Here is a 16044-nt window from a genome sequence, read left to right as displayed (position 1 = left end):
GAGGGCTAAGTGGTGGTCTGAACATAGGATAAGCATGTCAGTTTTATTTTACTATACTCTGTTGTCAAAGCATTTGGTCACTTTTTTTTTTATACCATTTGTTCTTCCTTTTAATAAACATTTCTTCTGTTATTTTACCAAAGTACCCAAGGTAATGTATGATTTCTGGGGAAATTAATAACCTGGGCATACCCATTCAACAAAGTGGGGAACCAATAAGCTTATACAACCTTGGGTGTTTCTCTGGGAACACCCTGACCCACTAGGGTTTGTCACAAGGACATGGCTAGCAAAACTGGATCTGAAGAAAGGAAACAGAAATTATCAGCACAGTGATGCTGCTGCAGTCCAAAATGGGTCTCAGTCTCTTAGCTCACATATACCTTGAATAAGCAGGATGACTAGATGGAACAATGTGCAACTCAGCAGAAAAAAAAGTATTTGGGGAAAAAAGCTCCACATTTTCAACTGTGAGCTCAGTAAAAGGGGAGAAAAAACGTTCACTGAAGCAGCACTTAACTGCTTCCATCAGATGCTGCAAATAAAGTCCATACCTGGGGTTTAGTGGAATAAAAGTCTACAGATAGATACAACAAAAACAGAGAATCTCACCAGAAAGTTGTAAGCAACCAAGAATATCAGTGTAGTCTGAATTCCATACTTGAATATATAACAGGGAATCACATAGTCAAGTAGGTCTGGATGTAACCATAACCTTTTTCTCAGTAACTGTGACTAAGAAGCATGTTGTGCAAGTGGCTGAACAGTGGTTGATAGGATTTATTCGAAATGGAATAAACTGGTGACCCCCCCCCCATTCCAGTTGTGAAATCTTGGTTTCCTTCTGGAACTACTACAGTGACTGGAGTGGTAGCAGCTGTTATTAACTATTTGCATTAATGTTATAACACTTAGGAACCCTAGGGTTAGGGACAGCTATTCAAAAAGCCTGTGCCTAAATTGATTCAGTCTTTACAGGTTAGTCTAACCCGAATAGGCTGAACTAGTTTGTAACTGCACAGACATAATAGATATGCAGACACATGCCTGCAGTAGCTCAGGCCAGATGCTGAGGGGTGCTAGAGCAGCACTCTCTTCCCTTGCACAGAACTGAGCTGAGGGGGGCATAGCCAAACCCCAGCAGAAAGCTTCAATTAGCCTAGTAGGGAATCGATAAGTGTTCATCACCCCTAATTTGGTGTTTAGCACCTCATTAAGAAAACAACAGAGGGATATTACCAGCTACCTGCTGATTCAGCATGGACCATAGCCAGCATGTGGTCTGCTAGCTAATACACAGACACCTCCTCAGGTGGGAGAAGGGAGAGGGGAATTCCTGCTTAGCAGGGAGTGGTGTGGGAAAGGAGGGGAGCAGCCCGCAGTCTGTGCCCGTGCTGCGGAGCCAGACCTCCTGTGGAGCAGAGAGTCCCACCCAGCCCAGAGAGTATGCCAGGATGCTGGGGGTGTCTGGTTTTTCTTAAACAAGCAAGAGGTCTGGGACAGACATTGCATAAACCGGTTTGACCCAATTCAGTTAAGTCCGATAGTACATTCAACCAGGTTTATCTCAAAGCGGTTTCAGCCATTTTCAAAATGGTTTAAGTGCGCTGAACATCTGTTCTGTTACAGGTTTAAACCTGTTTATGATCAGTTGAACTGGTTTGTGTGTACTTTCTGTCCTTAGCCTAGTGGCCTAGAGAGCCTTTGACCTGATCCATGTAGCACAAGGGGAAAACACCCATGTAGTAAGGCTGGTACAGTATTTTCAAATTTCAGCATCTTTCCAGGTACCTTATTTCTACTGCCAGGTTGCATGGCTTCTGGTCTTCCCTACCTTGGAACTATATAGGACTCCTAATTAAAAAAATAATTAAAACATGCCTCCGTGAATCAAACAAGACTATTTACCTTTACAGATTATTGGCATCAAATCCATTTGTTTTTGAGCCAGTCTACTTCTTACAGCATAATACCACAGGTCAACCTGACATTATTTTTCAGCATAAGACACTGTTGTATTTTGATTCTCAAGCTCCCTGTCACAACCTAAAATTATTAGCAGAGGTAACTGACCAATGGACTAGGACAACTTCATGAAGCAAGAGTTATTTATGACCTGTTCATCTGTTGACAGTGGGAGACAAGGGAGAGGGGACGGGAATGGCTTTTGGGGGATCCTATTTGCATTCTCTGCAGTTATAAAACATTAGAGGGGATTTTTTTTTAATGTAAACCACTACATCACATTCCTTTTTTCTTTGGAGTACAGATATACTCATGTTGTGAAAGCATAAAAACTTTTAAAAGTACACATTTTAAAAGAAGAGATGATTTGTGCTACACTGGAAAACAGATTTATTGCTAAGGGCTTAAAATCACTTGAGCATGATATAATACATTCAGTCAGGTATTTCAAAAGGTTGACTGGTCAAAGAAAGCATAATAAAAGCAATGATTACAATGAGGTCTTTTAGGTAAGAGGTTACACCATGACTCATACTATCAAAATCTACCAGATGAAATTTTAGCATTAAATCTGATCAAAAGTTTACATCACCTTAATATGATAATTCCCAAGAACTCGAGTCTCCTGGCTGTTCACAGTTGGATACTCTATTGATTTTATGTTGTAGTATTCCTGTATTTTATTCTATATAAAATATTCTAAATACATATTTCCTTTACAAATGCTGAAATGGTTAACATGACCTTGGTTCAACAGCACATATATTTTATCCATGGTATAGTACACCCCAGGGAATTATGCAATGATGCGCCTGCGTAATTTTGCGTATAAAATGTATGATCACTCATAATTGAATAATATTGCATAATTTGCCATGTAGAGGCACCAAGCATGGTGGCGCACGACCAGACAGCTGGTGAGTGGGGAGGGGAGCTCCTGTCTGCATACATACAGGATGGGTGTAGGGTTTCTGGGTGGTTATGGACACCCCACCCCAATACATCATCCCACACCATGGTGCACAACTCCTGCTGCCAGCTGCAGCAGGTCCTTGGGGTGCTCATGACTGTTGCAGGCAGAGGCCCCCAGTGGTGCATAGCTCTGGCTGAGTCCCAAGGACTGCACATTGCCTGGCTTGCCCGTGTGCACCCTCAGACTGCACTGGGCTAGCTCCATACCAGCACATGGGGCTCATGGCACTGTGGAAAGGAGCCTCTATACACAGAGTCCACCCAGCCTGATGGCATGCAGACTAGGACCCATGGGCTCCATGCCACCATGTGCAGCTCCCCACTGGTGTGCTGGAAGCCCCATGTGCAGGCATGGAGCCAGCCTGGCTTGGCCCAACGGCACATCATTCCTGCCTGCAGTGTTGCAAGCCCAGCCCAGTCTGGTTTGAAGGCATGCGCCAGTGGCCAGGCCAGCTCCATGCCACCATATGCAGCCCCCAGGACACAGCTGGAGCTGCATGATACAGGGGGACTGTCTGCCGCAACCATGAGCACCCTGAGGGTCTGCCACCTGCTGCTGCTGTCACCATCAGTGGGGGCTGTATACAGGGAGAGGAGGTGTGTGGCAGGGGAGCCATACCCCCTGACAAACCCTGCACACACAGTACCACAAACCCCACACACTCCCATACCCACAGCCCCCCACAAACCCACCTCCCCACCAATCCACAACTCCTCCACATACCCAAACCCCACCACACCTCTTCATAACTCCCCAAATCCCCCACACCTTCACAACCCCCCCGACACACAACACATACCCACCTGCAACTATATCCCACATCTCTCCACACAAAATACAAAGGTAAGAATTTATTTTGAACTATTATGGAATTTACTCATTGATTTTGTTTTGAACTTGAACTTTAAAAAAAGTGAGTATCTTATTTACTGAAAAAGAAAAGAGTAATTTGGTGAGAATTATAAAATCCAATCTCTGTATAACAAGTCCCAATGGTTTTATTTAGGGAGGCGGGTTTTGGTTTTTGCTTTAAATCACACCTGCTGGGTTACATTTTATTTTTTGTTCATAGAATGATAAAGCACTAAAGATTCTGTGATAAAATGTGTTGTATAGGTGTATAAATACAAAGTATCTGTATATCTTTCTAAAGAAGGTTCAAACAGTGTTATATTTAGTTTAATTTGTAAAGAAAAGCAATTAATTTTGCATAATCTTGAATTTTTCTGTGCATAAATTCCCCAAGTTGTAGTATAGGATGATATGAAAGACAGCAATCTATATTAAAGTGTTGGTTTATTCGCATATCTGCAACACAATCACAGATCTTGAAATGATTTATCTGTTACACTCAAACCAACAGATGTAAAAGTTTTGGAAAATTTGTACTTAATGAAACCATTTCTTGGCTGTCTCTTCCTATATTTTCACATTTCCATAGTTTTCAACATCTGTGCAACTTCTTCTGTATTATTCATTTTTCCATAATAAAAGGGAATGGATACAGATTATTTACAAAATGAACTGTTATCATTTTTCACTGCAATACAAGAAAGCTAAATACTGGTGACAACATACATCACTTCAACCTCTTAGTTGACATCTAGCCCACTTCTATAGACTGTTAATATGACTTATAAGAACCAACAGGAACATTTCATTTCCATAAACAGGAATCAGTGCATCAAGCAATTAATGTTGACCTTACCAGTTGCCTATCTTTGTGTTTTAACATGATGTCAAGAGCAGGGATAGTCCCAATATGAACCACATTGCCCAATAACTGATCAGTCCCATCACTGCTGCTAACACAGTACATGAGCACTGACATATAGATAAGTCACATGAAGAAGCATAAGTTTTCTTAATGCTACTAAACAATAAATTCTAACTCCGATTTTTAAAATGAAATTAAGATTTAGGCAGAAGGAATGTTCATGACCTAGGTAAAGGTTCAAAGTGTACCCATGCTACTCTAATTTCAGTCAAGGATACACTAAACATCCATTCGCTCACCTGGACAAAATGTTGCCTAACTACTGACAGACAACATGTTTTAAATCCCTAACTCAAATTAGGAAAGGATCCCTGATGAAAAGACAGACTTTAAGGACTACCTAAAATAAATCATTTCTCACATTTGCAGCATGGCAGAAATAAAACATCATTAGTACCTGAATCTGCAACCAAAATACACATAAAGCTTTACAAGTCATTAATATGCAAGGTTAAATCAGGCAATCAGGCACCTAAAAGATATCTGAAAGGGTCAACAGAGCTGACAGGAATATGCTCAAGTACTCTGGGTTTCTCCATGCTTCTGAAAAATCTGCAAGTAATAGAGAAACTTGAAATAGGATGTAGGGTTTCTCTACTGAAATAAATTGACTGACAATGCCAAACTGAAAAATAAATCTTGATGTGGATGCTCATTTTTTAAACAACTGCTCTGTTCCAGAATAATTACGAAATGGAATAATTATGTTGGAAAAGAGCATCTAAAAAGTGGTAGTTGAACAGGAATACCTGTGTAGGTCAGCTGCCCCTCTTCTGATTAGGGCTTAGTATTCTATCAGCAAAAATAGTCATATTGCATATCATACAAAGCCACCCCAACCCCAAAATCACCCATCCAAAATTGGAGTGCATGTCTTAGCCAGCAATGCTTGATTTTCTTGGCCAGAACAGAAGCATGGAGATCCTGCATTGTAATGGCTGGCACTTCTCTCCAAGGCAGCAAGCAACAGGGATAGAATCCAGTTTTAACCCTCTCCTAGCTGCTGCAGATTTGGCAGTAGCTGTTGGCTGAGGAGCCAAAAAACTGCTGACAATTCAGGAGTAAACACTGTAGCTTTTGCTTAAAACAGGCATGGAGTTGGCAGATGGCAAGTTAGCTGCTGCATGCAGTAAGCTCTTGGCCAGGACTCTAGAAAAATCTTTTCTTCTACATCCTGCCTTCCAGAAACATGATGTACCTCTTATATGAGGGCATGTGGCATACAAGAAAATATAGTACATTTTTTGGTAAAACAGTATGCCAACAGAAGATGTTCATCCTACCTTAATGGAAAGAAGAGTTACTCCATGCAGACGATCCTGCAGTAGAAGGCCATTCTTTATATAAACATGACAGAGGACTTTTTTTTCCTGGTGTACGAAAGCAATGATGGCCAAGATAAAAAGAAACAAAATAGCACAAACTACCACTGAAGTCTGTACTCATCAATCAATGTGCATTCATTTTAGGAATGTAAAAGCAACTCAGCTGCCACTTTCCACACAATTGGGAACCTTAGTCTCTTGGTACAATTCTTATAAAACTGGATGTAATTTTATTTTGTCCCAAAACTGGTTTTAACAGAATACACAAGTAGTAACTTGCATTCAGTAGGATAAAATCAACTATAGCTTACCATATGTTGCATTACTCATTTCACCAATGAAAACAGAAACATAAAGAAAGGATTTCCAAAGCAGCTATTTCTCATAAGTTGCGTCTATAATGTTACCGTGTCCCAGACTCATCTGTCACCCTAAATCTACTGACCACTTACCAAAGCAATCCTGACCCTCAGCAGAAATCCAGCCACCAGCAGCTTTTAGCATCTGGGTTCAAGGCCAAACCTTCTCCCACATTATATTCAGTACTCACCCAAATGTAGTACAAGAAGCCTAACACTGGCTCTTCTTGCACCCCATTTTTGTATCTATTGCCCCAAATAAGTAGGGACCACCTGAATATGCAACTTCATGGAAACTGCAAATTTGGTCAGTTTCCATGAAAAAGCTCAGTCCCCATGAAAAAGCAGACTGTGAAAAGGCATGAAATCAGCAGCGACAAAAGTGAGCAAGAGCAAGAGAGAGAGAGTCTGAGCAAGCTGCAAAAACGGAAAAAGGGCGGCAAGTCCTGGTGCCCCGTACCACGGGGTGAGTGACAGACGGGGTAAGATTTGTGGCAGAGTGTGGCGTGACCCACCCCCCCCAATTGTCAAAGAGGCCCAGGAAGTCCTGCCCCTCCCCAGAGACTGAAAGATAATTATCTCCCAATCTCCAGGGAGGGGCAGGACTTCCAGAGCCCCTCAGCCAGAGGTGTGGGGCAGGGGGCTGCCATGCTCCACCACGAAAATGGTGCTGGGCACCAGACTCATACCACAAAATCAGAGAACAGTAGCCCCAGATTCCATAGGTCCCTACAAATAAGAGAGCGCTAAGGAGTGTGATTTGTAGAAGGGATGAATGCATTAGGCTCATCACCTCGAAAACCATATTTAGAGAATCAGCTGTTGCTACAGTACCTCTCATCCACCTTACGAAATTTCTTTGGCATGCAAAAATCTTGCAATTACTAAGACTCCAGCTTTACACGGCAACTACACAGCTTTTAGCAGATTTCCATTCAATTCATTCATTTTAGCAATTTTGAGTACAGATAGTGCTAGAAAGCACAGCTGTGAAAACAGAGCACCCACTTGCTACCAACTGCACATAGCAGAGGCTGAAAAAGTGTAACATAGCTGCTATGGGAGCATGCTAGTAATACCTACAACCACTTATGAGCAGACCCAAAAATGAGTATGCCATGGACACATGCCAAAAAGAAACTACTTCTGTCTCTCTGCCTTTGGCTTTAAAGTGCTTCAGTGCTTTCAGGTGGGTTTTTTTCCTCCTGATGCTGAAATTTAAGACTTTTCTCTTATTGCAGCAAACATCATGCCTTCATATCCAGATATCCAACCTACTCAGCTTAGTCAAACATTATTCCAGCACTGGTTTGTTTTTTTGGGTAAGCTGTGCTTTATGTATACAGGAAAGTCCTTCCTTCTTCTAGCCTAGAAAACCTTGATCTACTACAGGGGCTGGCAATTATTTTGGGCGGAGGGCCAGTTACCTAGTTTTGGCAGGCTGTCAAGGGCTGTATGGTTAGCCCCACCCCTTGACAGGTGCCCCACCCCCTGGTCACTATCTTGGGACCAATGTCCCAGGGCCAGCACCGGCAGGGCCCAAGGTGGGGCACAGACTGGCAGGGGTCTATGGAGCCGGACTGGGCTGCACCAGCAGGGAGAGTGGGGAGGTGGCCCGGCCCCAGCAGCTGGGACCCCACGCTCCTGCTGCTCCTGCTCTAAGCAGGCTCCAGGCTCACTCATCGGCGGCAGTAGCTGTGGCCCCCCCACTTGCTGTGCCAGGCAGTGTTGGCTGCTGCTGCCTGCCCGGAGCTCATGCACTGGGTGTCCCAGAGGCAGCGGTGGCAAACACTGCCTGGCCCAGGCCACTTTTCCCTGGGTTCCCTCCCTGACCGGGGTCCTTCCCCGCGGTGCCAGCCACAGGGCAGCCATGTGATCCCAGGCCAGAAGCCCTTGCTTCTGGGGTCAGGTAGGCCCTGCTGTTGTGTGAGCCCACCAGGCTTCCCCTGGGTCCTACTGCCCTTGGTTCCTGTCATTTTTGACAGGAACCAAGGGCAGATGAATATTAATTTTCTAAAATTTTTAGGGACCCTGCGGGCCAGACAGAATGGCCTCCCTGGGCCACATCTGGCCCGTTGGCCATATTTTGCCCACCCCTGTTCTACTACCATTTTTTTTCCCAACCAAGATTCCCACATTGGCTTACACTAGAAAATGCTCTAACATGTTAAAATGGGAGCATTACTATAGACCAGGTCTAGAGTGGACTAGTGTTTTAAACTCTGGATTGTGTAGACCTGTTTTGATCAGCTAAATGACAGAGCTCTCAAAACACCAGCACATCTGCCTCCAGCCATGTGTATGTGAGGACTACTTCACTGGATAGCAATTACAGAAATATCCTTATGTAGATGCAGCTGTTGAAAAATCTTTTTGTACCATCCTCCTAAGACTATGACCACTCAACCAGTATTAGGGGGACATAAATGGCACCAACATTAAAAATATTGAAATATTCAAATAGATTCAACTTTGTAACCCATACCTCTGTTCATGCATAGCAACTATTTATATCAAAATAAATGATGTTCTTAATTATAATCCTATGAAAATCTCTCCAACCTCAGTGAGATTCCATCCTCTCCCCAAACTATAAATTATTAAAGATGATCTGGAAAGGGAGGGGGGAGGAAAGGATTTGTTCAAGTTTTTTTTTTTCTTTTCTGAGGTATAAAAGCCAAACATATTTCAAACTGAATTAACTTAAAAACAGAATTTCTGTTTCAAGATGAATGAACAAATGAGAAAATTGGTTTGGTCTTTTATTTTTTTATATCAAGGTCTGAAAGGGTTTTGTTTTATCATTTGAAGTAGTTTCTTTGGGCTTCTTTTTTTTATTGATAACACCCAGGTTCTGCTAGACTCTGGGATAGCTATAGGAACAATGAAACAATAAGATTAAAAAAATCCCCCAAAATATACATTGATAGCAAACATGGAAAGGATTTTTTGGGGTGAAAGTTTGGAATGTTTCTTTTGTTTGTAATAGCATTCATGTAAACTGAGTAATAAATAAATATTTTGGATGCAGAATATTTCTGTTAAAGATCTAGCGTCTTCAATTCTCTAATACTCTGGAGCGTATAATAAATACTTCTAAGGCCCCAACAGCTATTCTAACATTAAAATAAGTGTGGGGAGCCTTTATTGGTGTGATATTTCAGAGAGAATGCTATTCAACCCTGGATATAATCTGCCACTGCTGTCTTTGGACATCTGCAAAACTATGTCTTCAATGATCATGACATCAGGACCCACATCAAACTTCTCTTCTGACAGGCTGTGATCCCTACTCTGTTGTATGGGTTTGAAATTTGGATGACATTGGAAACACCTGAAAGCTTTGGAACATTAAAATCAGCAATGCCTGAAAATCTTCAATATCAATTGGAAGGACAGAAGAACAGATGTCAGACTCCTGGCCCAAGCAACAACTAGCAGCCTTGAAACCATGTTTTATGGCACCAGCTCTGTTGGACAGGACACATAATAAGGATGCTTCACAGCTGGCTCCCAAACCAGTTCCTATACTCCCAACTCATTGAAGGTCACTGCTGTAACAGTTGGCAAAGAAGCAATTCAAGGATACTTTGAAGGTCAATCTGAAGAAATGAAGTATTAACATCAATACCTCTGAGACTCTAGCACTGAACTGTCCACAATGGTACCATGATGTAACACAAAGCAAGGTTCATTTTGAGAAAACTCACTCCATTAGGGAGACAGATAGACAAGGGACTGAAAGAGCTGTCACCTAGCATCACCAAAATTCCTTCCTTCCTCCCAGAACTATTTGCCAATCAAACACACAGACCTTATATCAGCCTTAGATCAGTCATCTGTGGACTCCTCAGGACTTCCCTATTTACTGGAAGACTGCCATCTTTGTATCAAGGGACTGCTAATGATGATTTCAAAGATAAAATCCCCAAATTACCTAAATTGAGATTAGTTTATGCATGTTAATTAAGCCAAAAAATTCCACCTGCTTAATTTAGAAAATCTTGCAAAGTCATTTTGAAGACTAAATAATTTGCCATATTAAATATTAGCTATTTTGAACCTGAATAAATAGCTGTTTGCTCATGCCAACAGATAACAGTCATACAATTCAGTGATGTTTATTTAAGAAGCAATGAAAATTAAGTGAAAAGATTTTGTGTTATTTTCACTTTCACAAAAATTAATTTTCAGGTGGTCAGAAAGGACAGAAAAACAAATTCCAGCAGATCAACACTCACAAATTATGCACAAGATGCAAGCTATAAATTTTAAAAGCATTTGCTCAAAACTTGCAATCAGAGTCCACTAACATATTGAATCTTTTCTTTCTTCTTTGTGCAAAAATTCACATTACGGACACTGAAGCAATTATGAGAAAATCCATTAATACCGTAGGTAGAAGAAAAAGTAACTGGATCATTTAATGCTAACCATCCATTCTGCGGTAGACTCAGAAATAAAGTGAAGATCATGGGACTCAATTAGCTGGCTAATGCAACCCTTTTCAAAACTTGCATCTTTGTGATAAGACCAATCCTACATGTAATAGGAATGGTTTTAGAAAGCATATTCTCATTTCACTCACTTCTCTTTTGCAGGAAGCCATCACAGCAAGTTGCCTTAACTAATTTAAGAATACCTTGTCAGACAGAAGGCAGGGCAGTTTAAATAGGTAATCTATAAGGTACCAGCCTCCCCTGCCTTCTGTTTTAAGAATACCTGTATGTTTTCTTTCAGGAAAAACAGCAGATTTGACACTCATGCAAAATGCCAACAGGAGATCAGACTTATAGTGTCCCAATTTCCAGCTACCATGGCAGTAGGATCACTGCTGTTTTTGTCTTCATTTATCCTATAGGTAACCTCATATTTGTTCATTAATTGAAGCTATTTTCTACCATGTAATAAAAATCACAAGTTACCTTAGGCCAATACTATATTTCACTTGTACAAAAACAAAAATCTATCTTTCATCTTCTGTAAGATATAAGTAGCACCTTTCATACATTAATGCTCCTCAGAGATCATTACTTTACAGGGTTTAATGAGATGAACCCAATCAGTATTAAAAGAATCCAATGCATTACCATTTTTAAAAGCAAAAAGAGGTATTATGGGGTAAGATACGCAGCTGGAACACTCATCTAACTCTAGAAACTTTCAGAGTATTAACATCATCAAACATTGTATCATTAAAAAACCCAGTCACTGATGCATTCACAGAACAGCCAGTGCCAGTTTGACAATTAAGACTAGTACATTCATCATCTACATAAAGGTCTGATTTTGACTACCCATAGTCAATTCTTAACTTTGATTTTTGCTGAAAATCAGTAACTAACATCTATCAAGATGAACGTTATTCTTAAGAAATCCAGAACACTGGACGAGACAAGTATAAATGTATTCATCTTCATAAAATGTGCCTGTTTAGGTATTTATAGATGTGTCAAAAGAATTTCTTCATCTTAGCAAAGAATTAATACTTTATAGGTTTTTAAATAATTATCTTCACCCTTGATTTTGGCAAGCTAACCAAGGATTTTCAGAGTGTTAAAGCGTGGACTGCAGGCTGTGATTAAAACCTTGCCTTCAACGGTTTTTGTCTGGTTACGGTAATCAAACAAGAAAGAGAGGTATCTTGCACTGCCTTTCTAACAAGAAAAAAAAAAAATGAGTGTGTGTGAAGCAAATTCATTAGCTGTGCCTCAGGTATAAAATGCCTGAAAAACTACAGACATGAAGAGTTTGTGATACAACAGGCAGAATACTCTGACAAGATTTACAGCTCAGAGTAAAAGATTTAAATCTTTATAGGCTCCATTTACACAGTTTCTGAACTGAAAATGGTTCAGTTTTTCTCCTTCAGTTGCTCATATTTGTGATATACCCTCCCAATTCAATACAAATAATGTTTGTAATAGTCAGCTACTAACATTGCCTTTGCTAAAACAAATTCATACAAGTTACCTATTTGAGGGTATTCCCATTGCTGCACGTTAATCAAAAATGCTTAAAATCCTCACACTGAACTATGCCACTAAGCAATGCTATGCTATTAGATACGATATAATTCAAATCTGCGAAAACATTAAAATCACAAACTAGAAAGCTTAGGATTGAAGCTTTCCAATACAAGTTAATTTGTCCCTGTCATTAAAATCATTTTCTATGCAAGTTTCTTCTCCTAGCTCCTCAGTCACCAGCTCGATACTGAAGTTAGCGTGTTTCAGTACAAAACCTTTAAGCTAGGTACTTTTACTGAACATGATCTTAAATCACAAAAGCTAGTTTTTATTCCAATTATAAATTTACCATCTCTGCTTTTAAATTCTAATGTGGATTATACATCCTCTACAGCACTTTGCGTTCACTTGATATACATACTATATTTGGAGTAGATGTGATTTTTCCAGGAAAGCCAGAAAAATCCTTTTACTTACAGTCAATAATTGTTACAATATATACCAAAGCATAAGAGTTACTCACCAGTCTTCGGGGAAATGCATTCTTTACCAAAGGCTTGACATGCAAACAACAACAAAAAGAACAGTCGGAAAGATGTGAGACGCAACCCTTTTGTCTTTGAAGCTGCTCCCCGATGAGCACGGTATAGTTCTGACACAGAGAAAAAGCAACCCAGCTGTCAGGGCTCCTAGCTTTGCTAGAAAACTGATACCAGAATGATGTCACACTGCTCCTAAGATGTTACTGCAGCTCCAAATGACTAACTCCATTCTCTCCAATAAGAAATCTTTACAAATAAGCATTATGAAACAAAATGCATCAAGGAATAAAAGCAATTTTCAACAACAACAGAAGTCAAGACAGCAGGTTTTAAACATTAAAACTTGCTGAAGCTAAATAACAATGTCACATCACTTGAAAAAAAATACAGGCTGATTATGCTACTTCAATAACATGTTCTTCTTATTTACTTTCGGATTACAAGACTAGGTTCCTGCATGCCACTTGAACTCGTCATAAAACACTTAGAAGCAAGAGTCCTCTTGATAGATGGACTCCAGCTAAGTACCTTTGGTATTAACCTTCTGGGATAAGCCTGGTGCAACAGATAAGAGCTTTCAAACCAAGACATGGGGAAGAGAGCTCCATATATGTAGTTCTAATGCATATGAAAATCAGTTCAACTACAATACAGCAATGAAGAAGATCAGAGAGTACAAAGACAAGCAGCAAGGAGGAAGTATCGAAGAGAACAACAGTCAGTTAAACTGTACAGCTAATGAAAGGACTGTAGCTATCCTGGTAGGAGAGATCAGTGAGAAAAAAAACTATAATATAAGTGCATTATGGCAAACAGCCTAAGCAAAAAAAATGGAGTATGTACAGTTATTCAAGACATATTAATAGATACTATGGAGATAATAAAAACTGGGTGGAATAATAGTCATTATTTGAATAGAGATTTTGTGGGCAGGTGCTGTTATGGGAAAGATGGATAGCACTAGATTAGCATTGTGCATTAATAATGGGATAGTCTCAAGAAATAAGTTGTTGAGCAGATAAAACAATGGTTTTAGTTCAAAATTATTTTGGTGAAGTGCAGTATATAATGTTTTACTCCGGTAGTGCTAGGGCTATGCTATAAACTAGCAGTGCTAGAGTCTGACATGGAGAGATCTCTACCATATAAAATAAATACTACAGGGAGTTGTGATATGGGTAAATAGCTTCCCAGGTATATATCACATAGTACTTATAGTTGAGACTGAAGGAGAAGAAATAATACTGGGCAATTAAAGACTTAATCTGATGATAATTATATACAACGGTATAGAAAAGTTTTTGAAGGAAAGAATAATTAAGGACATGGAGGAAAATAGAAAGTGGGATAAAATACAACATCTGACATCTTTTATAACATAACATTTTCTAGTCAAGAAAAACATGGCATATCTAATATAGATGCAAAGATAATTTGAGATTAAGACAAACATGATTAAGCAGATTAAGACTTGACTGAAGGGAAATCTATAACAGGTTGTTCTGAAAAGGGAATTTTTAGGATGGGAAAGAGGTTAGTTGTAGAATCCTCAAGGATCAACTTGGGAACTATCCTGAATTAATATTTTCTTTAACAACTATGGCACAAAAAGGTACAAACTTGTTAATGAAATTTTGGTGAAAGGTTTGCATGCATTGTCAATACAGAAGAAAATCAGCCCATCACACAGGAAGAACTGGGTGACTTAGAGGACTGGGCTTAATCAAATCAAATTAAATGTAATAGTTCAAAAGAAGATCAAACACTGAAGGATTAACAAGCATTTTCTTTTAAGATGGGAGCTCATCAGTTGGAAATGATGCAAAATATAGACCAAGGCACATTATATCAATAGTTCTCAACCTTTTTGAACTCAAGGAAACCCTTCCACAACTTTTGTGAATTAAACTATATCCAATTTCAGAAATTAATGTATATATTAAACTGCTTAGTTTACCTCTTCGCAGAGGGACCAGGTAATGGCAGTCAAGGATTGACCATGCAGGGAGAAGCCTGAGCCTGTACTTATCTGCTTATCTACTCATGCTTCATGGCACCATTAAAGGATCTTGAAGCACCCCAGGATGATGCTGGTTTAGAATCACTGCATTAAGTCCAGCATAAGATGACTGAAACACCAAGATAATATGGTTATGAAAGTGGCAAAATCAAACCTCAGATGTACAAGTCAAGGCCTTTCTAAATGGAAGGAAGAAAATGCTAATGCCCTCTTACAAGTTTTTGGTGAAACCTCTCTGGAATATTTTGCATACAGATCTGGTCAACTATATTCAAGAAAGATGAATTCAAACTGGAACAAAAACAGAGAAAGGTTTTAAGGGGAACAAGCAGACTCTTTCATGAGAGAACACCAGGGGTATGTCTAAAATGCAGCAGTTTGAGCAGCCTCTGGGTGAGCCATGTTCAAGAACATCCTAGCAGGTATGTGCCACTACTGCAGCACAGCTATGTCCTAAAATAGGCTGGCTTGGTTAGCTTAGCAAAATGAAGCCTGAAAAGAGACCCAAGAGCCCTGTAAATGAACTGGAAGAGAGAAGCGCCAGGGAAGGAGAATAACTTAAACCAGTCATTCTCAACCTCATTCAACTTCAGGAACTCCCATTAGTCTCCAGGCACCCCCTGAAAGACACCATGTATTAGCTTTCACCTGTTTCTTTTTTAAGAAAAAAAAAAAAAAAAAAAAAAAAAAAGAACAATTCTTCTATTGCAGAGAACTCCGAAACAACACAAGACATGAGAATGTTTCTGACACTATGGATACCTATTTGAAATTTCTGCAACATCCCGATTAAGAACGACTTATTTAACCAAGGACAAATGTAACCACAAAACCAATCTAATATATGAAAACACTTATAGCCTTGAAGTCAGAAGGTTTTAAAACTAATGCACGATCAGTTTATGAAAGCCCTATAATGATGATGTGATTACTTGTAATAGCCAGGGATTCCAAATCTCTAAAACTTAAGAGGTCTCTTTAAGTCCTATGTACTGACTTGTTTTGAAATAATTTTATTCCTCTACCATACTTATGAATGCAAAGGATGAAATTCAGCAATTCCAAAACTATGCTTTACATATTTCAAATAAGCAGTGATTCACACCGTTTCCTT

At 39.8% G+C, this 16044-nt stretch overlaps 1 protein-coding gene across 7 annotated transcripts in view; it reads right to left on the bottom strand.

Annotated features, from left to right (window-relative positions):
- PLEKHA5 (pleckstrin homology domain containing A5) overlaps positions 1-16044 on the bottom strand; it is a 263161-nt gene that overhangs the window by 122846 nt on the left and 124271 nt on the right. Inside the window, exon 1 of one of the 7 annotated variants that reach the window (XM_090043561.1) lies at positions 12892-12910. The exons of the other annotated variants lie outside the window; for them this stretch is intronic. The gene's annotated coding sequence lies outside the window, so the exon portion shown is untranslated. Of the gene's footprint in view, positions 1-12891; positions 12911-16044 lie in introns of those variants that run through there. 7 annotated transcript variants of the gene reach the window in all.

The sequence above is a fragment of the Crocodylus siamensis genome, chromosome 4, assembly GCF_052110815.1.
Source record: "Crocodylus siamensis isolate JL-2025a chromosome 4, ASM5211081v1, whole genome shotgun sequence".
In the NCBI taxonomy this organism is placed as follows: Eukaryota; Metazoa; Chordata; order Crocodylia; family Crocodylidae; genus Crocodylus; species Crocodylus siamensis.
The sequence above is the reverse complement of the archived record's forward strand: the minus strand, read 5'-3'. Positions and strand labels throughout refer to the sequence as shown.